Raw genomic sequence first — 21,928 nt, 5'->3', positions numbered from 1 at the left:
AATGCATTTGGCACTAGAGGAGCTAAAAACAATCTACAGATTAGTGTTCATTTTGAGACAGGTAATGCTGTCATCTACCATAGATCCCTGCCATGGTCTGGGGGAAAAACTAAGAGATGACAACATTTCAATAGAACAGCAGTATTGACTGGATGATCACAGATCAAGTCATTTAATTGAGAGATCAGAAGAAGAAGACTTTTTTTCTTAAGGAAACTTTGAAAAACCCAGTGAACCAATGGAATTTTGCTACAGAATGAGATTAAACTAGAAAAAAATGGCCCATATTTGTGTACACCTAGTCCTTGTATCTAATGTGCCTCTGTACACTCATTTTCAAGTCCTAGTCCTGAATTTAATTTTACCAATTTGGAAATGGGAAGGTTGATAAGAAAAGAAATCAAACCATGGTTAGAGAACAATTGCAGCCAGGAGCAATAAGGAAAATCCAGAGAAGCAGAAAGCAAAGCATTATGTTGAACAGTTATAAGCTGGTAAATTGGATTGCTTGACTTTTTTTCTAAAGAAGGAAATACTGTGTTGTTACAAGGATTTATTTGAATAAGAGAAGTATGTGGAGACAGGAGTTCTTATTTCCCATTTTGATAGAAGAAAGATAATCTTTTGTAGTGTCTTTAAAACACATCTCAAAATAAAGACCTGTGAATCGAAAAATTAAATGAAACTTGGACATTTTTGCAGTCAAAGATGCAGACATTGAGCTTTATTTATAAAGCAGAAGCTAAAAAATGTTTTTAAATTCTGACAACTCTAGGTCTGACTGAGGAATCGTAGAATCATAGAATACCCTGATTTGGAAGGGACCCACAAGGATCATCAAGTCCTACTCCTGGCCCTGCACAGAACCATCCCCAAGAGTCACACCATGTGCCTATGAGCATTGTCCAAATGCTTCCTGAGCTCTGTCAGGCTTGGGGTTGTGACCGCTTCCCTGGGGAGCCTGTTCCAGCGCCCAACCACTCTCTGGATAAAGAACCATTTCCTGATGTCCAGTGTAAACCTTCCCTGACAAAATTTCAGGCCATTCTCTTGGGCCCTGTCACTGGTCAGCATAGAGCAGAGATCAGTGTCTGCCCCTCCTCTTCCCCCCAGTATAACAGCTGGGCAGTACAAATAGGTAGAGAGCAGAAGTTGTTTATAAGTATCTCAACACTTGAACACAATATGTAATATTCAGTCAAGAAAAATAACATTGAGTAGTTGGGGAGAGGAATATGGCTATACATGGTTGTGCAAAATAATCTTAAGAGAGGTAATCAAGTCAATTGGATTCTGAAAGGACTGGTGAAAGAAATCACAGGACCTGTTGGATTGATTTTGAGATCTTATTTAATGTTTTCTTGTTGAATGCTATTATGAGTCATACAAATAAGAGTGCCTTAATTTTGCTGATAACCAGAAATGGAGAGGCAGCATTGCTACAAAAGCTTACAGCATACCAAGAATAGGTGTGTGACCCTAAAGGTTGAAGTGTCAGGGGTGATGTGAAAGGGTGGATCTGTGGAGTCACTTGCACCCGGCTGAGCAGCAGAGCTGGCTGCAGGGAGCAGGGAGAGGAATGGGCCACCTGCTGAGGGATGAAAACTGCTACAACCATGACAATAATTACAGCAAACATACACAGATTTGCCTGGGGGAAGATTTCGGGTGGAGATGGGTAAGGTGCTATGTTGGACACTGGTGTGATCGCCTGTGTATGATCACCTGTATTCAAGTGAGACAAGGTTTGAATGAAACAAGTGTAGGGAAGGTCTGTTAGGATGATCATGGGAAGGAACATTGTAAAGGAAGCAAACAATGTCTGTTTTTATGTTCACAGCTGTGTCTAACAAGGGTGCTTTGATCCAATCCCCAAGAGCGGGGGACATGTCATGGTTCCTGAGCAAGGCAGTGTACCCCGCACAGAAAGTGGCTAAAGTGCTACCACTTCTAGACTGAACCTGACACTGCAGCCCATGGGGCATGCAGGAAACATCTCAGTTTGTTTAGTCTGCTATAAAAGAAGGATGAAGGAGGAGATTATTTCACTCATAACTATATGAGGGAAAATAACTCTACAGAGGGAAAAGAGCAAGTGAAAGGGCAATATTGGTGTAAGGGCAAATGGTAATCAACTGCTGGTGCATGAATTTCCAGTCATCAGAACAAGGATGCCTGACCAGCTGGAGTAATGGTGAGCAAATTAACTAGGCCTTGACAGATGAAACTGAAGACACTGGCTTTTGTGCCTCTGTTTCCTGAAGTTTTGCTGTGCCTTCTCTTCCTTTTTGCAAGCAGTGAACTAGTTAAATTGCTGAGTAACACTAGAAACAGTGCAAACAAGCAGCAGCTGCACTATTGTTTCCAAAAAAACGTATATTTGAATGACCTGGTGAAGGATGAGATTCAAATGATAAAGAAGTTGGGTAGTGAACATGTAAAATAGAAAGTGTTACTACAGACAGTGCAATTTTTTCCATTCCAAAGTGTTCTTAATAAGTATTAAAACTAATCAATGACACATGCCTAAAACTGATCTGGTATATTTTATCCCCATGATGAGGACCTCAGGAATGTAGGCATAGATTTTAAACCAAGGTAGCTTGCCAGCACATGGATTGAATGATCTTGAGCATTTCATGGAAGGATAATTATCTTTTTGTTCTGTTCTGTTTTTAGCTGCTTCTATTATTTTAAATGTATGTCATAACCCTCATGTTCACAGTGAAACCACTTCCCTGTCTCTGACCTCATTGGTATACAAAGTGCTAACAGAAAACCTTCATAGACAGTCTTTGATTTCTATGATGTAGTGGCCAGTGACAGGGGTCTTCTGAGAAAGTATCTTTCCCTTCTTTCTCTTTACACTTTGAAGAGCAGAATGAAATAAACTAAATCTTCTTTTCTAAAGTACAGCCCAGCACTTTTGTTGATAGGTAGACGTAAAGAAAAAACTTGGATAATGGCAGCAAGAAATTTTATTTAAAATGAAAAAAAATTGCATCCAATACAATCACAGTTGTAAACTGTGTATGGGTTACAATGATTTCTAAATAGAAAGAAGTTAATTTCTTTGAGTCGAGTGGCTGTATGGCATAGGCTCGGTCAGCATAAAAAACAGACTATAGTTTTTTCCTGACTCATGTCCCATGTTAGTCAGACAGATTTATTCACACAATTACATATTTTCTCCATATATTTTAGGTTGCTGTGCTTTTCATAGGTCTTTAAAATGAATTGGTTATTTTTTCTTAATTATGAAAATGTTATTGCACTAAATGCAATTTAATTAAAATAAGAATTTCTGCCAATGCGTTTAAATAAATACAGTATTCTTTTACAAGTATGAAAGGAGTTACTATTTGCTGTTTCATTTCCTCACTAATATGCTGGCATGTTTGGTTTGAACCTGAGCTTGTGGAAGTTTATTCTTAACCAAAGCAGTTCCTTTTTCATGTAAGTAGGTTAAATGTGAGTTGTAGAGCCCTAGGGCTCTTTTTGTTCAGTTTTAAAGCCCCCTCAAGTGGGCCTCTTTTAGAAACCTGGAATCATATGTTTGTAAGGTTGATCCAAATTACCATTAGAATAGCTCTTTTCAACTTTTTATTTATACAAAGAATTGTAAAAAATGCACCAAACTGACAAGGTATTAAATCAAACTGAATGAAGACAGTTAATTTTCTTTTTGCTCAACAACATTTTTTTTTGTCTTTTAATGGAAACTCTCAATTTGAAAAAATTGTCTGTATAGTATGCTAAGGTGCTATGCAGTATAATAAATTACTATTACTGTCAAAAAGGTACATGATAAAGTGCATTTGCACAAAAGGCACATATTAATGTCAATCATTTTTGTGTGATTTATATATTAACCGCAGTGTTTTAAGAAGATCAATATTCTTTGTTTTGACAACATTTCAGAGCTTTGTACTTTCTTGACAGTATTAATATTTCTACCATAGTATGATAGAATAATTTTAATAGTTAGTGAGTGGTTAGTTTGGTGAAAATGCGCATGATAAAAATGCATTTGAATATAACTAGGTAAAAAGCATAGTGCATTTTTGAATAAGATAAACATGGTAATAGTTCTAATTTTTAGTGGAATATAATGTCACGTAATTAGTAAAACGTGCTAAAGTGGTGATATTTTCCCATGCCCTTAAATGCATATTCTCTGTATGTAGAATAATTTCTCTATTGCAATACTGTCAGTGGCCCCTAAGACATAATAATAGGCAGAATTACTGTAGTTTGACTTTTTTTATTATTTGAGTAATACTGATTAACATTGAGTAATATTTTATCATTTAATAATTTTCTGATTTCAGTTCTCCGAAGGGATCAGAAATACTTGAAACATTTTTCTTTATTTTCTTTCTATTACTTCTTTTTCAGCTTCTGTTTTACTCTTTTTATGTTTGTTTAACCCTCTTGTTTGTCATACATGTTTTCCTTAAAGTTTTTTTCTTTTTTTCTTTTTTCTTTTTTTTCTTTTTTTTTTTTTTTAAATAGTAAAGTGGCTAAACAAAAAAAAATGCTTTTCTTATCTCCTCTTGTGAAGAATTATTAGCTTTCCCCTCTGCTTGTAAAACTCTATCACTCACTTGTTTAAGAAGGTCCACAGCTCCTGGAGAGCTCAGCTTTCAGAAAGATGCCTGCACAAAAGAAGAAATCCTGAAGGTATTTTTAGAGACTTCTGAAGAGGTACGGAAGAATTGTGCTTTTACTACAATCTGCTTTCACCATTACTTACCTGTAAGGGCCTGGTTCAGCTGTCTTTCACATCATATACTTCAAATTTATGCAGGATGCTCAGTATATGTACTAAGTATAAGGCACTAACTTCAAAAATTGATACCAGCAGTAATTTTCAAGGCTTTTCAGTACCTTTAGTCCTACTGTATTTTAGAAATAACTTGAGACACCATTTGGTAAGCATCTCCAGTCCTAGTGTTATTTTCTTATCTAAATAACTGAAGTATAGGAGTAGCAGATAACTGCTGTCCAATGATTTGGTCTTCGTGATAACAGCTGTAACAGCTTTGCAAAAGCCAGGTCTGTGTTCTGTATTGCATAACCTAACATTCACTCTTAACACTCTAGATATTTTTTAAATTTCTAAATATTCTAAAAGTATTTCTAGTAATAAAACTTATTGTAAACTATAGCAAAGGCTCTGGAGTTAATTGCACTGAGCAATTATGCCCTTCTCTCTCAAACATTTCCTCTAAAAAATAATAATTGCAAAGTAGATATTATAAATAGCAAAATGTACATACACAGGCTTTCATCACAGCCTTGATGGCCAGGCTTAGATTGCCTACCCTATGTGTCCTGATGCCTGGAGGACAGACTAATTCTTTTGTAGTTTGCAGTTGTATGGCAACATATTAACAGGGAGACTGACAGCTGCATTTTAGGTCTTATCTTCAGCATGTGATTTCCCCCTAGGCTGGGTGAGAGTGGGTCTCAGAGTCTGTGCTGCAGCAACTGAGCCACAGTGCAGAACAGAGGGAGAGGAACCAGAGCAACACCCAGCAAAGGGTGTCTGTGCAGGTGGGGAAGAAATGGGCTTCTGTGTGCACAGCCCAAGTTCATGCTCAACAGCAATTTGTGTACTTCATCGGTGACTCGTGAAAGCAACTTCTGCCTGTGATGGAAACTTAATGGGTGGAGAATTTTTAGAGTGACCACTCATAACATATTAAATGTGAGCAAGGTTTCCTTTTCAGCCCTAAGAACGTAGCTTCACTTTTGTGAAGTGTGGTGAATATTGTCGATTCCTACGCTAAACCATTGTGTTAGGATGGGGACAACAATGGCAGCAGAGTTTGTCTGGAGCGTGATGCAGCATAGCAATTCTTGTGGGTCGTGCAATTTATACTTAGATTGTTTGTGGTTGTGCTTAAAAGCCTGATATCACTCTACCATGTTTTATTGTTTACTAAGGTTTTATTTCTCATCTTGGAGTAATGAAAGTTGTAGGATGATCTGTTTTTCATAATGAATTGTACAGTGCTCTGTGTGATATGATGGAGTGGTGATGGCAATTCAGCCTTTTAAAATGATTGGAGAAAAAAGAAAACATGAATACTTTCAATTGGCAGCCAATGCCCTATCTCAAATAACTGGCTTTTATGTTACAAAACTGGACAAATACCATGAACCATTAAATAAATACATGCCTTTACAATTTTTCTTAAAATTCAGCTCATCAGCTTTCATATGCCTGTGAACAACTGAAAGTTGATGAAGGTATAAAACCAAGTACACTGGATAATATTCTTTCTAAACATTTTATCTGATAAGCAAAAATTCACTACATGGTAAAAGTCAATCACTGTAAATAAGTCTTGTTAGAGTTAAAATCTTTGTCTTGCATTTAGTTCATTTATTTAGCTAAAGAAGATTAAAGGTTAAGTTTCTGACGTTTTTATGACTGCATTCATGGAAGTTTTTCTTCTTTCTGTTTGCATTCTGGCAAGCAGAGCACTTCTTCAACAGCACTTTTCACAACCCTGCACCTGTTCATTTGTATGGTTGGAAAAAATGCTTAAATTAGCACTAAACTATTTGGGAGGGTGTTTTCTTTTTAAGATTGTTGTCCTACATATAGCAGTCATATCACTTAAATTTTCATATCAGTTCATAGCTGGCAAATTATTTTTCAAGGTCATCTGTTATTGTCTGGTACTGCTTATACCAGCCTATTCAGTAATTCAAAAAGGCTGTGATTTTATTGGATTCTGTAAAAAAAGCTTACTGATCTCATTAGGATTCCTGGGAGCTAGAGTAGATCCTCACCTTTGTAGTTAGGCTTGTATCTTCTGTGCTTCAGAAGTTCTTCTATTTAAGTCCTTTGCTGGAAATTGACTTTTTTTTTTTTTTTTTTTTTTTTTTTCTGATAGAGGTATAGCTACAGTATTATCTATCTATCTATCTATCTATCTATCTATCTATCTATCTATCTATCTATCTACTTATTTTTAATTGTGTTGCAAGTCTTGGCTTTTTTCCTTTAAGGGTGATTATTATTTTATTCTGCATTAAAGCCAGTGCTGATGGGGTGCAAGTGCTTGATTAGCTCAACTTGGCTATCTTATCAATCAGCAGAATTGAAGACAAAAGTCCCATGTTCTAGGTATGGTAGTCTAAAAGAGCATTTTAAGTTCAGGCTTCTTATGTGGGAAACAAAACAATTATGGAAATTACCTATTGGAATCATTGCATTACCAGTGAAGTGTAGTCACATTTTGTATGATGTTGGTATTGTATAATAATCTCACCTAAAAACACAAATGCAGTCATGTGCATTTAAAGCTAACAGTTTGCATCACCAAAGCTGAAATTTGTCTGAGGTAGTATGGACTGCTTGCTTTACTAAAATTATTCACATGAAGGAGTCTGATTTAGCCCTTGGATTATGAGCTTTGTTAAGTCATAGTTTGATGGTATCAGTTTAACAGTGATGTTTCAGTGGTTTTCTTTGTTGAGCAGAAAATCATATCACAATGTCCTGTGAATTTAGAAAACTGTATTCTGTATTTCTAAATGAACAATATGACTTTGGGTGCAGATGAAATTCTTTTTCATATTCATATAGATGAACTTCATATTCATATGAAAATTCATATGCATTCACAAAAGTCAAGCTTGACAAAATACATGGAAGTACAAGGATCTGCATTAAGACTTGAAAAGCAGCTTCCCCAGATAACATCAAGCCTCCAACTCCCTCATACCTGCAGTTTTCTTCATTTGCAGAAACACTAGTTGGAACAATATTTGAAACATACTTGCAGAAGAGGCTGCAAGATTGAGGCCCCAAACTAATCACCTTCAGCTGTTAAAATTTATCACCAACTCAAGCAGCAGAGCCTTTGTAATCCACTACCCTGCCACCAGGGCAACCATCAATAAAGGACAATGCCTTGAACACAAATAAAGACTGTCACCGTTTGAATCATTATTTCGTGGAGCTCTGGCATTTTCCACATTTTGCAAATTATGAAGGCCTGATTAGTCCGTATGATTTGAAAGTTAATGTTGGAAAGGGTAAATGTACTTAGATTGGTTTCAAATTACTTGTTCATAGTAGACTTTTTTTTAGAGTAAACTTTATCAGAAACTAGCTGCCTGAAGAGATATGCAGGCACAGAAGAAACAAGTCATCAAAGACAAATGCCATTCTGAAGCTGACCAGACCCAAGTCTCCATTATCAGGTTTAAAAGAGGTAGCAGACAATTGAAGAAAAAGTCCTTTGAAATGGAGCCCAGGTTCAGCCCGTCCAAGACCACATTTAGATTTCCTGCATTTTCTTAAGCGCTCTAATTTGACATACTCTTAGAGATGACATGAGGGCGTGATTATGTGTAATTCAGCTTCTGTTTTCTTCCTCTGCTTAAGTTTCTAAAAATTTCTCACACTAATTTAATTCTATGTATCCTAAATAGATCCTCACGTATTTAGGTAATTTGCAGTGAGTAGTTCTTAAGTTTAATTTAATTTGAGGTGTTCTGTTTACATTTGTTGTTTTTTGCCTACTTTTTTGTTCACGTGATACTTACTTTGGGATAGTTTACAGGGTGAAGAAGGATGTTTTTTGCTTGGGAGCAAATTGGGTTTGCTGACAAGAAGAAAGAAATGCAGTGTATTCCCTCCCCTTTTTTGGCATGAGTGTTTATCCATTGCACAAGGTTATATGTGAAACCCATTGAAGTACGTGAAAGCAAGCTTCCAGGAGCCATTGTTTTTCCCCATCCTGTTGGAAGGAACCAGGGCTGCCCCATTGTGGGGAAGGAGAGCATAAAAAGCTCCAAGTCTGCCTCTCACTGATTTCTGTCCCACTCTTAAACTGTGGGAGAGGCAGAAAGGAGCTGCAGTTTTTGAATAAGCATTTCTTTCCTGGGCATCTCACAGCTATGTGCTACGCTTCACACCCAGAAAGGGGCTGAGATAATTTCTAGCCTTAATTTGAATTCACTAATCATAAACAGCAGCAAATGTTAAGTTCATAAAACATACTCAGTGAACTTGAAGAAAAATAATGTCTCTGGTGTGTATTCACATTTTGTAATGAACAGGGGTGTGTGATATCTGTAGGTCTATTAATTCCTCTGCTGCAATAATTATAGATATTTTTTAAAGACACACTTTTTTTTCCCTCCATTAAATACATGCTAATTCCTTTAGGTGCTAGATCTCTTATGTATGGAATCACTAATTCTGGAAGGCTGGAGAAAACAATTAGGTAGGTGAAGTATCATCAGTATCATCAGTGCTTTGAAGTCAGTGTAAAGACTCCTGGCAAGTTCAGGATCCTATGCTTGGATTTTGTAAGAGCACCTCTCCAGCCTTCTGTGCAGGCAAGCTGCCTGCTGCCAGTGGATAGAGATGGGTTAGTTGTTTTTTTAGGTACCACAGCTGGTAACAGTAAAATTTTCATGCTCATACTTAATATATAATGTACGTAATTCTTGTCATAGAAAGCAATGTCATGGATGTTATTGGTTTTTGAAATTTAAAGCCACTTATAGCATTCAATACTAGCAGACTGAAAACATGGATTCCATATGTTTTTGGAATAAAATACAGTGTGAGTGAGCAGTTTTCATTGTGCCTTTCATTTGCTGTGCACTGTCCAACATTGCTCTTTTTCTTGTGCTACCATTTTTTTAAAACTATTTTTGGTGTTGTGGTCATGGTGTTTCTTCCACTTATAACTTGCTTCTCATACAACTTTTTTTTAATTTCTTTGTTTCTTAGAAATTATTCTCTTCCCTCCCTCTCCTGAAAATATTGCTGAGGTCTTTTACTGAAACAATAAATCCTGTGGTGTCCTCCACTTAGCATAAAGAAGTTAATTAACTTTAGTTTTAGGCAATAAAACTTTGTAATAAATATGTTGATCTTATATTGCCTGAGTTGCACTATGTAAACCAGAGAAACTTTGAAGTCAACAGAAATATTATCTGAGACTGTTGTAGCTGGGCTTTTGGAGATAATTTGAGACTGAAAATAGCTCATACTATATCAAAGCAGGAATTACATGAGCTATAACGATAAGATTGCTAGTTGGGAAGACTAAGTGAAATAGAAGGAATATCCTGATATCATTGTATTTGCTTTCATGAATTCTGGATGATATTGTGCATTTTGGTTGCAGCAGTTAAAAGTCTTGTTTGAGTGTATTTATAGACCAAAACTTGTAGTGGTTTTTATATGCTAATGAATTTCAATCTTTTATATGTTCATAAGAAATGTTTATAATTGAGTTAATTACATCTGAGATAATTTATTGCTATTATAATACAGCTATTTGATTAATTATTAAAATAAGCTTTTTGAATAGTCACTTTAAAATAATACTGGCATATCTGTAGAAGTCATTGTATTTTTGTCTACTTGTTTTTACGCTTTTTTCAATACTTTGATCTGTAATCATGATATTACAAATATTCTAATAACCCAATGACCCTGCAAGTAGAGTTATCATTTTGTATGGTCCCATTTCAAAGGATGATAAAGAAATAATGTCTAAAGTAGGAGATACAAGATTTAAAATATTGGACTTGTCCTTTCAGGGTCCTCTGTATAACTCTCATTAACTCTTAGGAAATGCTCAAATTCATTGATTCTTGGCAATGATTCTTGACTTATTCTGTCTCTGATTCTTATATCTGAGCCCCAGAACATTTATTACTCAGTCTTTGTGGCCATCTAGAAGTTCAGATTTGCAGAATTCCTTGTAGTGCATATGAGTGAAGGCTGTATGTTTGGGACCCACATCATGCTCTTAAGGCTTGAGTTAGAGAGGTCTCAGAACAAACTCGATTGGGTGATGTTGTATTGATACAGATTTTATCCTTCATATAAACCAAACCATCATGCTGGGATTTTCTTTCAGTTGGTGGTTGTTGAGTTCCATATCTGAAAACTCCAAAGGTTAATCCACAACTACAAACAATCATGTTCTTTCCCTTATTACTACCTACAGATTGATCCATGTGCTTCATATCTTACTGCGGAAATGCTTGTTCAAAGACAGTAATTCATTCTGTAAAGCTGTTTGAGATACATGACACTTAAAGAAAAATGGTCAAAAAATGCCAGTACAAACCAAACTATGTTATAAAAGCTGCATTGCCAGATATAAGAAAGCTGAGTTATTGGTCAGTATAAAAGGAATGAAAACAACAGCTAAAATTGTGGTTTATATTTTTTCTAGTCAGGACAGGCCAATATATTTTCTTAGTCAAACCTGCTGAAATTCTCCAGACAGTGCAGTAAGGCTAAGAGAATGGTTATTTTAGATTGTGTGCAACCCTATACCAAGTTCTTAATAATTTTTTGTCCTTTTTGTTAGCCTAATGACAGGAACTTTCAGGAAAAAAGATGCCTTGTTATCTTTATTAATCAAACACGAGGAGGAACAGGCAATTGCCTCAGTTTATACTGAGATTACGTGACTGAATATTATGGTGTCTGTATTTCAGCAGAATTAAAGTTACACAGTGTCAGAGTATTATATACTTTAATTTAAACACTGGATAAATCCTCTTCAGTCTGCAAAGCATTTTTCTTCAAGGCTTTTCTGGGTTGTTATTTATTTGTTTTAGGTTTTTTTCCTTACCATCAATAGCATCTATGTGTATGCAGCAAAAGCAAAACTTGTATTATTAAAGTCCTGTTCGGTCTTTGTGCAGAAAAATACTGATATTTTTATGGAAATACTATATTTGTACATACAGATAGATTTATACACATTCCTTACACATACATCTGTGCAGAAATATCTTACATAATACTCAGAGGAGGAAGCACTAGTAAAATATTCAGTACAGTTAATTGAAAAGAAAAATGTTTGTTTTCACAGTGTTATGTTTTATATTTATGGGATATAAAACATAAAGTTCAGATCATGTAGCAAAGATAGGTAAGAAACATTTTAAGTCTTAGAGTTTCTCTGAAAGTTTTTCTAGAGCTGACCTTTTCTGTCTATTTCAAGTCTTTCATGTAATCATGTAAAACCAAAATTTTATTTTCTGTTATGATGAAATAAAAAGCCAAGCAAGATAGAATATCAGTTGTTATGAGCTATATAGCATTTCATTTTAGATTTAAAGAGCTGATATAGATTTTATTTTGAAAGGTTGACATCATTCTTGGAACAGGTTATGGAATGTTCACATCATACAAAAAAAATATATATAACCTTTAGATTCACTGAGGACTCCCTTTTACCTATATAATATTTTTTGTTATGACTATATCCACTGGAACTTGCAAAAGTTACATTAAATATCACTGCAACTATGGGAAATTCTGAATAACTCTTTGGATTTTGTAAATTTTTTGACAGTTTACTAGTGTAAGAGGGGGAAATATTGCAAAACAAACCATCTGTAAAATATTTTTAAATAAGTGTAAGGTTTAAAAATCATAACATAATTTTCTTAATTTAATAAGTTACATCTCATTTTGTAGTCAATTTTGTGCAATTTTATGTGTGTGGTCTTGTGTGTACATGTACGTGTAAAATTGAGGCAGTAAAACACATTAATGACATGTTCATGACTAGGCAGATCAGTTCCATCTATGACATGAGATTTTAAATGGGAATCATAGTAAAAATACTTTTTGAAGTCTTTTTAAGACTGTTGTACAGTACAGAAGTGTATATCAGAAATGCTTCAATGTGATCTCTACAATGCTGTATAGTTTAAGGACACTGATAAGTGGGTATGTTCCATTGCCTTGTTTTTTTTTCCAGTTGGCACCAGAATTGCTTGAATACCAGTCTGCTTTGGTCACTTTACTCAGATTTTATCTATGCCTAATAGAGGGGTTTGTTTTTAAATCTAAACTGTACACATTGTCAATGTCATGGAGTCCTCTATTCCATGTTGGAAAGGGAAAAGAATACATTTTTAAGCAATATACTGAAGAGAAAATAGTTTTCAGTGAAGAAAACTCACTTTCAATGAAATGTTTTCACTTGCCATGTTTAGTTTTCCAAATGGAGTGGTATTTTGGAGCTTTGTACACATTGAAAAGGTGCTTACATTGATCAACTACTTAATTACCATTGATTCTCAGTGTGAGTACATAATCTCATCGCACAGCCTGAATAACAATTGTTAACATTTGACTAATCAATTAATTATTTCAGTATTCATGAAGGCAACAGATAAGTCTGATGCTCCACTGAAAGCTAGCACTGCAGGATAAATGCGAGTTTTCATAATTTAAGAGTAAGCATTTAATTTTCTTTAGCTGAAATACATGAGACATTTGGATTTTCTATGTTCTGTATATATACCCATATCAAATACTCTGATCCTTACAGACAGTCAGTGGTTCAGAGGAAATGTTAAACAGCACCATGTGCTTAGTGTGATCTTTCCACCTGTGTAATATCTTCATTATTACACTCCATGTTTGAATATTGCGAATGTTCAGCATTTCTGATGAGGTACATTTAAGGCCTGTAGAAAATACTAGATTTACCAAAATGGAAATGCAGTCTCCCTGCTTGGCTGCTAAATGCATGACCATGGGCAGACACAGACAAGAACATCAACACATTTCTTCCAGTGGTGTGTGGATTTGGAGGAACTCCAAATAGGCCATAAGTAATCTCCTTGGCCAACTGCTCCTTGACATGCATTTACAACAGATGACAGATGCTGCTCAAGAGTTTTTTGGCCACTTTGGTGTCTGTCTCTGCACAGAGCTTTTCTGGACATTTTGCACATCTGTTTCTACCCAGTGGAATGGAAAAAAAGCTGTGTTTGAGGTCTACCTTGAGATGCTACAGTGATCCTGCTGGGTGGTCTGATGCCACATTAATGGTGTGAGCACAAGCACTGGCTTTGATATGAGATCTCATGCTGGCCAGCACTAATGGGGGCAAAAGCCTCTTACTCCCCTGTCAATTCAAGTGCAGCTTCCCTTTCATCTGTTAACCTTTCAGTACTGGTGACCTGGAGATGGCCATGCCTGCCATTTCTTACCAGGTTCTTTGTTCATTTAGTTTTTCTTGCTAACAAGTTCTGTAATCATGCTTTGTGAAAATACTACAATAACACTGCCTGTCTTGAAAGAGTTGCTGGGAAATAGGATTTCAGTGAATTACTGAAAAATATTTTTCTGTTTAACATAACAATACCTTCACTTTGTAGTAAAGTGGAGATGCGAGGGAATTATCTGTGCATACAATTTTATCAGCTTACATACAGCTTGTTTTCCTGAATATGTTTTAAGAAGCTTTGGATTTCTGAAGTTAAAACTTTAACTGTTGTTTAGATTGTATTGTATCCCAAGAGTTACCTTTCTTTTAAACAGTTAACTTAAAAAAATCCAAACCAACATGCAACCAACAACACTTCTGGAGAGAATCAGAATTCAATATTTTTTTCCTGAGACAAATAAAATGTATTTTGTTGTTTTCACTGGCTAATGGTTCATTCATTTTCCTGATAAATAAAACACATAATGTGTTCATCTTCAATTTAATATTTCAGTATGTTAAAGTTTCGGTATGTTAAAATTTTTGATCTCATAAACATTTTCTTGTCGAATACTGTCCGTGTGACTGAGATCACAAAAAAAAAGGGTCCAGAGCTCCTTCAGTTTTGTAAATCAGGGGAATTTTGTTCAAGTCAGTGTAATTGAAGTTGCATGAGATCACAATAAAGTCCAAGGATACTACTAGTGATCCTTTCGCTGAATATAGGCTACAGAACTGGATCCATCTGTGCACAAAAGAGCCATATGCTGAGACTAATGCTTGGAAGTGATGGATGGATTCTGCAGACTTTAACATGTAATAACTAGTACGTACTTAGATGTCAGTGGATGTAGCAGAATATGAGCGGGAGTGGCAGGCATAGGCAGCTGTTCCATATCCCTGCTATATTTGGCTGAGTAGATTTACAATGCACTCTTGTTCACTGGCATGTTATTCATTCACCTCCATCAAGTATGAGACACCTTGTTCCTGCCTTTACTCACTGGCTTCCTCTTCCTCCAAAAATGAAAAATTCCTGCAGGTGCCAAAATCTTTTCAAAGGTGATCTCATAGCAAAGAAGTAGCTTGTGAGGGTTGACATCCAAGCAAATCTAAGCATTTACAACAAAAATTTCCCATCACAGTCTCTAATCCTAAACGAAATTATTTTAATAGTATTGGAAGTTTTGCAATGTAACATCCACAATTCGTAGACTATATTCCCCCTTAATCAAGGTTCTTTTCTAAGTCATTAGGTAGTAATGTAGTATAAATTGAAGCTTTTTTGTAAAATGAAAGCTACGTTAAAGAACCAACAATGGAAAAATGCCACCAACAAAAATATCAGCTATGTAAAAACACTACCAACAAAAATATAAAGCTTATTTTTTCCCCAAGAATAGTAAATCTGATCTTGAACCACATTCTATTGTAATTCAAAGATGAAGTTTCCATAGATATTGGAAAAAAATGATTGTTATTTTCTTTTTGTTCTCCCTGTAGTGGATTTATCAAGGAAGCTTTATTAACAAAATACTTTTAGGCCTCCATTTTACATTATTTTTTATGAAATTTTATAGCTGAAAATACTTCTAATGCATGATTTTGTAGGTTTATTACTTTTTAACTGCATAGCAAAAATTACCAGAATACTTGTATCAGGCAGCATTTCTGAAAAATAGCTCAGATGAATTTCTACAGTAGGAATACAATTTGCCATAATACATGATTTTGAATTTGCTTTAGAGCTTAACCTGTTGGCAGTTTCTGAACTGGGCAAGAAAAAGGTGTCATCTGTCAGATATTTGTGTTATTCATTCAAAGTATTGCTGCAAGCACTTATATTTATTTTCTCCATGCTGTCAAGCTGTGATTTCTTTTAGCAATGACACTTTTATCTGTTTATTTTGGAATGCTCAGACTTGAAGTTACTAGTTCTTCAAAATTCTCAATTTCACATTTTAAAATAATTTCTGTATCAATGTAGCTGCAGATGCAAAGTGAGTGTTTTTCTCGCTCAGACTGTAAATATGAGTCTCAAGCAATTCTTTCTAGACATTATTTTTTTTTGTCCAGCAACATAATATATATAAATATGAAGTAGAAAAAGGTTGTTATTTAGGGTGATTCAGCCACTGTAAATAGAAATGCAAGTATGGTGAAAAAACAGAGTGGTACCTTTCATTTCTTCTTGTGTAGTGCATTTTGATGAGGATGGGACATGGATGCAAAATGCTGCAAATGGCTCCAACCAGGAGCTGTTCAGGTCTCATTCCCAGGGATCTGATAATGGGTCACTTGCTGGCAGCTCTGTTCATCAGACTGGCAAATCCAGAACTGGGAAGCATATCCCAGAATTAGACAGGACACTGTCTTCAATCTCTATTAATTCCCAGTGGAAGCTAAGCCTTTGTAGAACTCACCCCCATGCCTCTGGTAATGGAGTATACATTATTGTCAGTCCACTTCTATCGTTCTGCTCCTGGAGACAAAATAATTTTGTTTCTGATTTAATGTCTCTCTTCTGTAATTCAGAAATGAAGCTACTGGCTCAAAATAATGGAATTTTGTAGTTATCTCCTCTTTATGTTGTTCTTTGAGCTTTTGCCTTGTATTTCAGAGATGGCACATGTTTCTTTCAAGTTTTCAAACTAAGGGAATGCCTAAACAGAGACTTGGCTACCCTTTGCATCAGTAGATTGATGAAGTGGTTAGTCTCCATTCACTGAGGAAAAGAAGTGAGCTTCTAAATATTTAGTTAAAGAAATTGTCTATGTTTTGCTTTCCCAAAAGGGAATGTTCTCATTCATGGTTCAGATCCCCTCCAATGTGGTGACAGCAGTATCAATGTAATTAAGGGAAGGAAGGAAGGTGGTATAACGAGCTGTCCTGGTTTTGGCTGAGATAATTTTTTTTCCTAGTAACTGGTACAATGCTGTGTTTTGGATGTAAGATGAGTATAATGTTAATAACATGCCAATGTTTTAGTTGCTGCTGAGGAGTGCTTATCCTGAGTCAAGGACTTCTCAGCTTCTCCTACCATTCTTTTACCACCAGCAAGGAGGCCATGGGGACACAGGAAGTTGGAAGGAAATGCAGCTGGGACAGCTGACACCACTGAGCAGTGGCATTGTGCATTTTTTTGAGATTCGCAATTATATTATTCTCTTATTTTATTTTTTTTTTTCCACATCCATTTTTGTCCTATTAAACTGTCTTTATCTCCACCCATTTTACTTTTTTTTTCCCAATTCTCTCCCCATCTTACTGAGGTGGGGTGGTGAGTGAGCAGCTCTGTCGTGTGTAGCTACTCGCCGGTTAGTCCTATGAAACTTTTGATAGGAATGTACATTGTCCTGTTGCTCATATGGATGCCCTGACCTGCCCTTCATCCATGGTATTAGCAGTGTTCAAAGCTGCTTTTTCTGGCAAAAGTGGAACACTGAGTGAGGATGTAGTAGCCAGGTAACACATGCAACTGCCAAATATGTGGCTGCCACCTTTGCCAAATGTGTGCAATTGGCATAAGCTACTTATATTTTCAAATCTGTTATTATTGACACTTCTGGCAGTGTTGATGGCTGCAGTCCATCTTTTTTGATGAGCCTTATGTAAAAAGAATTGATGTTTGATTTCTGTAGTTTAAGACTGTGCCATGGTATTTTTAATAAGTTCAGCTCAATTTTTTCATATAATCCCTTTGAAATGTGCACCAAAATCTGTTTTAAATCTGTTTTATTTTCCCAACCTGCTACTTATATATTTCCTTATGGTATAAAAAATTGTTTGCTTGTACTGTGCTGTGCTGTGAGCAATTGAGTCATAGAAAATAGAAAAATAAATGAAAAACTCTTCCCTCTTGTAAGAGGGAGTGTTTATTTACAAAATTTATGTGGGCTCAGGAAACACAGGAGGAAGAAGACGTATAGTACACTCCCAAAGCAATGTAGTGTTGTATAAACTATGGCTTATTCCAACAGGTGTCAGTTCCCACATTTAGCACAAGAGAAAGGAGGTAGGAATACAGGACTAAGGGCTGGAAATAACCCACAATATGACTGCTCTTCAAAAAGTCACATGATTTCCAGCATGGCCATTATTGGTAAATGCCTATTTTTGATAAAATGAGCACTCTTGAATTTTAAACTTGCTATGATAATTAAAATAAGTTGTATTTATTCCTGTTTTAGTTTTTGTTCTAATGTTACAGTGGAGGAGTTTTTCTGTTTTGCTTTTTTTATAAGATAATTGTTTTTTCCATTTTAAAGGTATTAGCACACATGTAAACTGCCGTTCATACTTGAAAATATAAATATGTTTAAAATTAAGCCAAACATACTCCACTTTTACCTGGCCCTACTGTTTTGTTACAGGTGTTTTATTGAATCTTTAATAAATGCAGGTCTCTTTCTGTACATCCAGTTTTATTATTGCTTGAGATGTCTCAGCTAATAAGTGAAAGTGGAGTCAGGTCAGTTGAAGGAACTGGATGGTAAAAACTCCACTATTACTGAACAAGTTCCAGATGGATCTTATGGAGCAGCTATCAAGGATGGAACTGGAAATGCTATAGCCACCATAATAAAAGATTTAAAAATTATCTGGGTAACAAACCTGATAAATGGACATATATACTCAAAGGATAGTAAGGTTTCCTCTTGAGTTATCTCAGTCAGTTTTTCAGTCTTTCAGTTGAATGCATTCACCTTACCTATATCATTCAAGGGTGGAATTCATTGATCTGCTTTTATGATTTCTTTACAAAGTGAGAATTTTCTCATTATTCCTTCTGAAAAATAGATCTATGACGATGAAGTTTCATGGACCCAGCAAAATTCCTGAGTGTCCAGTGCTAGCAATAAATCTCACCCAAGCACAGACTCACCCCATGGACTATCTGATTAAACACTACAGTCTCCATTCTTCACAGCAGTGGCTGCCTGTCACCTCCTTTTTCTGCATGTCTGTATAGACAGGGATGAGTTGTGCCAGATGAAGCATGAAGGCAGAAAACAGCCAGCTGAATGACACAAGACACACTTGGATGTCAACTATCAGGAGCACAAGAAACTCTTTCATGAATCTGTTACATTTTTGATGTAACCCAAAGATCCTTTACTCTTTACAAGAGAAGCCACAGAATAGTCAGTGACAATGTATCTTAAAAAGATTTATACAGGATGATTCCAAAGCAGAATCACCTTAGCTGTAGGCTGAATCCAGGATAATTTTTTTATATTAGACATTTTAGAACTCTTTTGTGACTAGTTCTGGTTAGACAATGGGAAAGGCACTAGCTATACAAAGTGGGGCCTTAGTCATGTTCATGTTAAAGAGCTGATAGTCATTCTACCTAGGGAACTTTCAGCTCTGAGAAGAATTTATTATTTACTGGCTGTCTACCACACATTTGCTGTAGATCACAAATTGACTTTACTATCTCCTTTCAGAGAGATCTGAAATAATGAGATTTTCACAACTCCAAGTTATAAGTCTATTGTCAAGTGTTTTCTGATTCTTTAACAGTGAAGGAAACAAAATTCCATTGTCCAGCATATCCTGTAATGTCTAGATAATGACCTACAAGACTCTGTTACCCTTTTGGATCAGATGTCCTTCTTAAGAAGGTATTATTGGTACTATTGAAGTCCAACATCAGAATTTGCTGGGGTTTGTTAATTTACCTTAAAAAAAATAGAAGCTTATTTGAGAAGAAACTTGCCAAAGTTCAGCCAGATAAAGACAGTGGTGAATATAAAGATAATTTTGAAGAATCTGAGTAATTCTTGATTACTGGGAAATGGTTCCCAAACTGGAGGTCTTCCTGGCATTGTCTATAAAGTTAAATGTCTTGAAGTACTCATATCTAATACAAGCAAATGGTGATATGGCTTACTAAAAAATTGCTAAAATTAACCCCAAAAGAGAGTACAGAATGGAAGCAAATGTCTTATGATTTTTGCAAATAAACATCCTTCCTGTGCTTGGACATAGTGTTTGTTTATTTAGGTTTAGTCAGCCTTCACATTCCATATACTTCAATATTTCTGCCTTTACTTGTCCATGAGTTTATACAGGATATAATTTCTATCAACAGCAGACCTGAAGTAGGCTTTAACACATTTGTGGCCTTTAAAAAAAGAATACAGAAAGAAACAAATACATCACAGAAACATCTGTTCTGTAGTGTACTTTCCAGGTAGTGACAGTTTTGGGCATAGGCATATGAAAGTTGCTTAAGATACCTTAGTTTCTGTGTATCCACATCAGGGAGTTACCTGGCTTAAGCCCAGTCCCCAGGGATGGCTACAGGTAAATTTACATACAATACAAGATTGTTTTGGCTTGAAAGGGGCTCTAGAGATGGCACTACTTAGACAAAAAAATTGCTAGAAATGTGACTATTCCTCCTTTGCTCCCTTTAGCTTGTATTCATGACCTCACAGATGTCCCATCTAGCCTTGGGTGGGTAGAAAACCACCAGCAACAAGAGTTTGCCCACGCTTCTTTTTTGGATAGTTTTTAGCAATGCTGCTGTAATTTATGGAGGCCCAGTGAGCAGAGCTGAGGTTTTGATCCATTTTTGAAATATGCATGGCTTTTAAGATCAGGTTGTCTATCAGCGTGACTAACAGCCTTTCCCAATAAGGCTTTTCAAGCATAATGAAATTTCAAAATCATTAACTTACTACAATGTTTTGTGAAAGTACACAGTGCTTTTGTGAAGAGGTTTGTTGGTTGACCTGCAGCTACTAAAAAATGCACTGATGAGGGCACAAACATACTTTTAGGTGCCTAAGTACCCACAGAGCTGAGCTGCCAGAAATCGTGTTTCAGAAGTTCAGAATTGCTGTGACTAAATTTTTTGGGTTTGTACCATGTTCTTTTATAGTAAATTGTTGGCATTTACAGAGTGATGACATTTCCTTTTTCATAGTCACATATTCAGAAGAGTATATTTACACAAGAAAAGCAAAATACCGAATATTTAACTGGTCTTGTGTACTAATATTTTTGATTTTAGAAAAAACAAGTTTTATGGTTCAGTCAATACTTAATCATGAACTTTTAAAATTTACAGGGGAGTGAAAATGAAGCAAGGGGTCTGATCTGTGTTGCACTGTTGTTTTTTCACACTAAGGACTTTTCTTTCATGATGAAGTCAGGATCTGATATCTCAGTCACATGGGTTTTGACTACAGGTTACCTAGGAACAGTAGGGCAATTCTAAACATAAGAAAGATGAACTTCGACCTTCTTTGTAGCAGATGGAACATTTTGTGAGCAACTGGTCATGTGTAAATGTTAACTTGTTTGCCTTTCTTAGTAACCAACAAATGAACAACATATGCCTTTATTTTGCAAAGGCTACAGCTCTTTTTTCCCCCCTTCTTTCTTTTTTTTTAGGGTGGGGGGGATTGCTGTGTTTTGAGCACAAAATATTATGTTCATTAGAACAGAGTAAAGTCTGACTGTTGGCTTCTGTATCAAAAGCACAGCATGTTTGGAAAATTAACATTAACAAACATTACTTATATCTGAGTTTGTCAAAGTTTAATTAAGAGGGCCCTCTACATTTTAGGAAGATACTGTTTGCATATATATGTTATAGAAGGTTCATATTTAAATACTGTACAATTAGTTGCCATGAAAAAAAAAAAAAAAGACTTTTGCAGACCCCTGAAATGGACAGTTTAAAGAAATAACTATTCTGTGTTTAAATTGTGTTCCTTAGTATTTTAAACAGATGGCAGTGGCTTTCCTCTTGATTATAACTTTGAGGCATGCTTTACTAAATGGAATCAGCGGGGTTCATTAAAGTCCCATTTGATGTATCAGTATTATAAAAATACCATGTTAATTATCCTCAAACGTTGCAAGTTACCTCCATTTTCCTGCAATCAGAAGATGAG

General features: G+C 35.7%; 1 protein-coding gene across 4 annotated transcripts in view; it reads left to right on the top strand.

Moving 5' to 3' along the window:
- The window catches only part of TOX (thymocyte selection associated high mobility group box), a 216,997-nt gene that overhangs the window by 32,495 nt on the left and 162,574 nt on the right, over positions 1-21,928 (top strand). Inside the window, exon 1 of one of the 4 annotated variants that reach the window (XM_058833691.1) lies at positions 4,626-4,707. The exons of the other annotated variants lie outside the window; for them this stretch is intronic. The gene's annotated coding sequence lies outside the window, so the exon portion shown is untranslated. Of the gene's footprint in view, positions 1-4,625; positions 4,708-21,928 lie in introns of those variants that run through there. 4 annotated transcript variants of the gene reach the window in all.

The sequence above is a fragment of the Poecile atricapillus genome, chromosome 2 (assembly GCF_030490865.1).
Source record: "Poecile atricapillus isolate bPoeAtr1 chromosome 2, bPoeAtr1.hap1, whole genome shotgun sequence".
Classification (NCBI taxonomy): Eukaryota; Metazoa; Chordata; class Aves; order Passeriformes; family Paridae; genus Poecile; species Poecile atricapillus.
The sequence above is the reverse complement of the archived record's forward strand: the minus strand, read 5'-3'. Positions and strand labels throughout refer to the sequence as shown.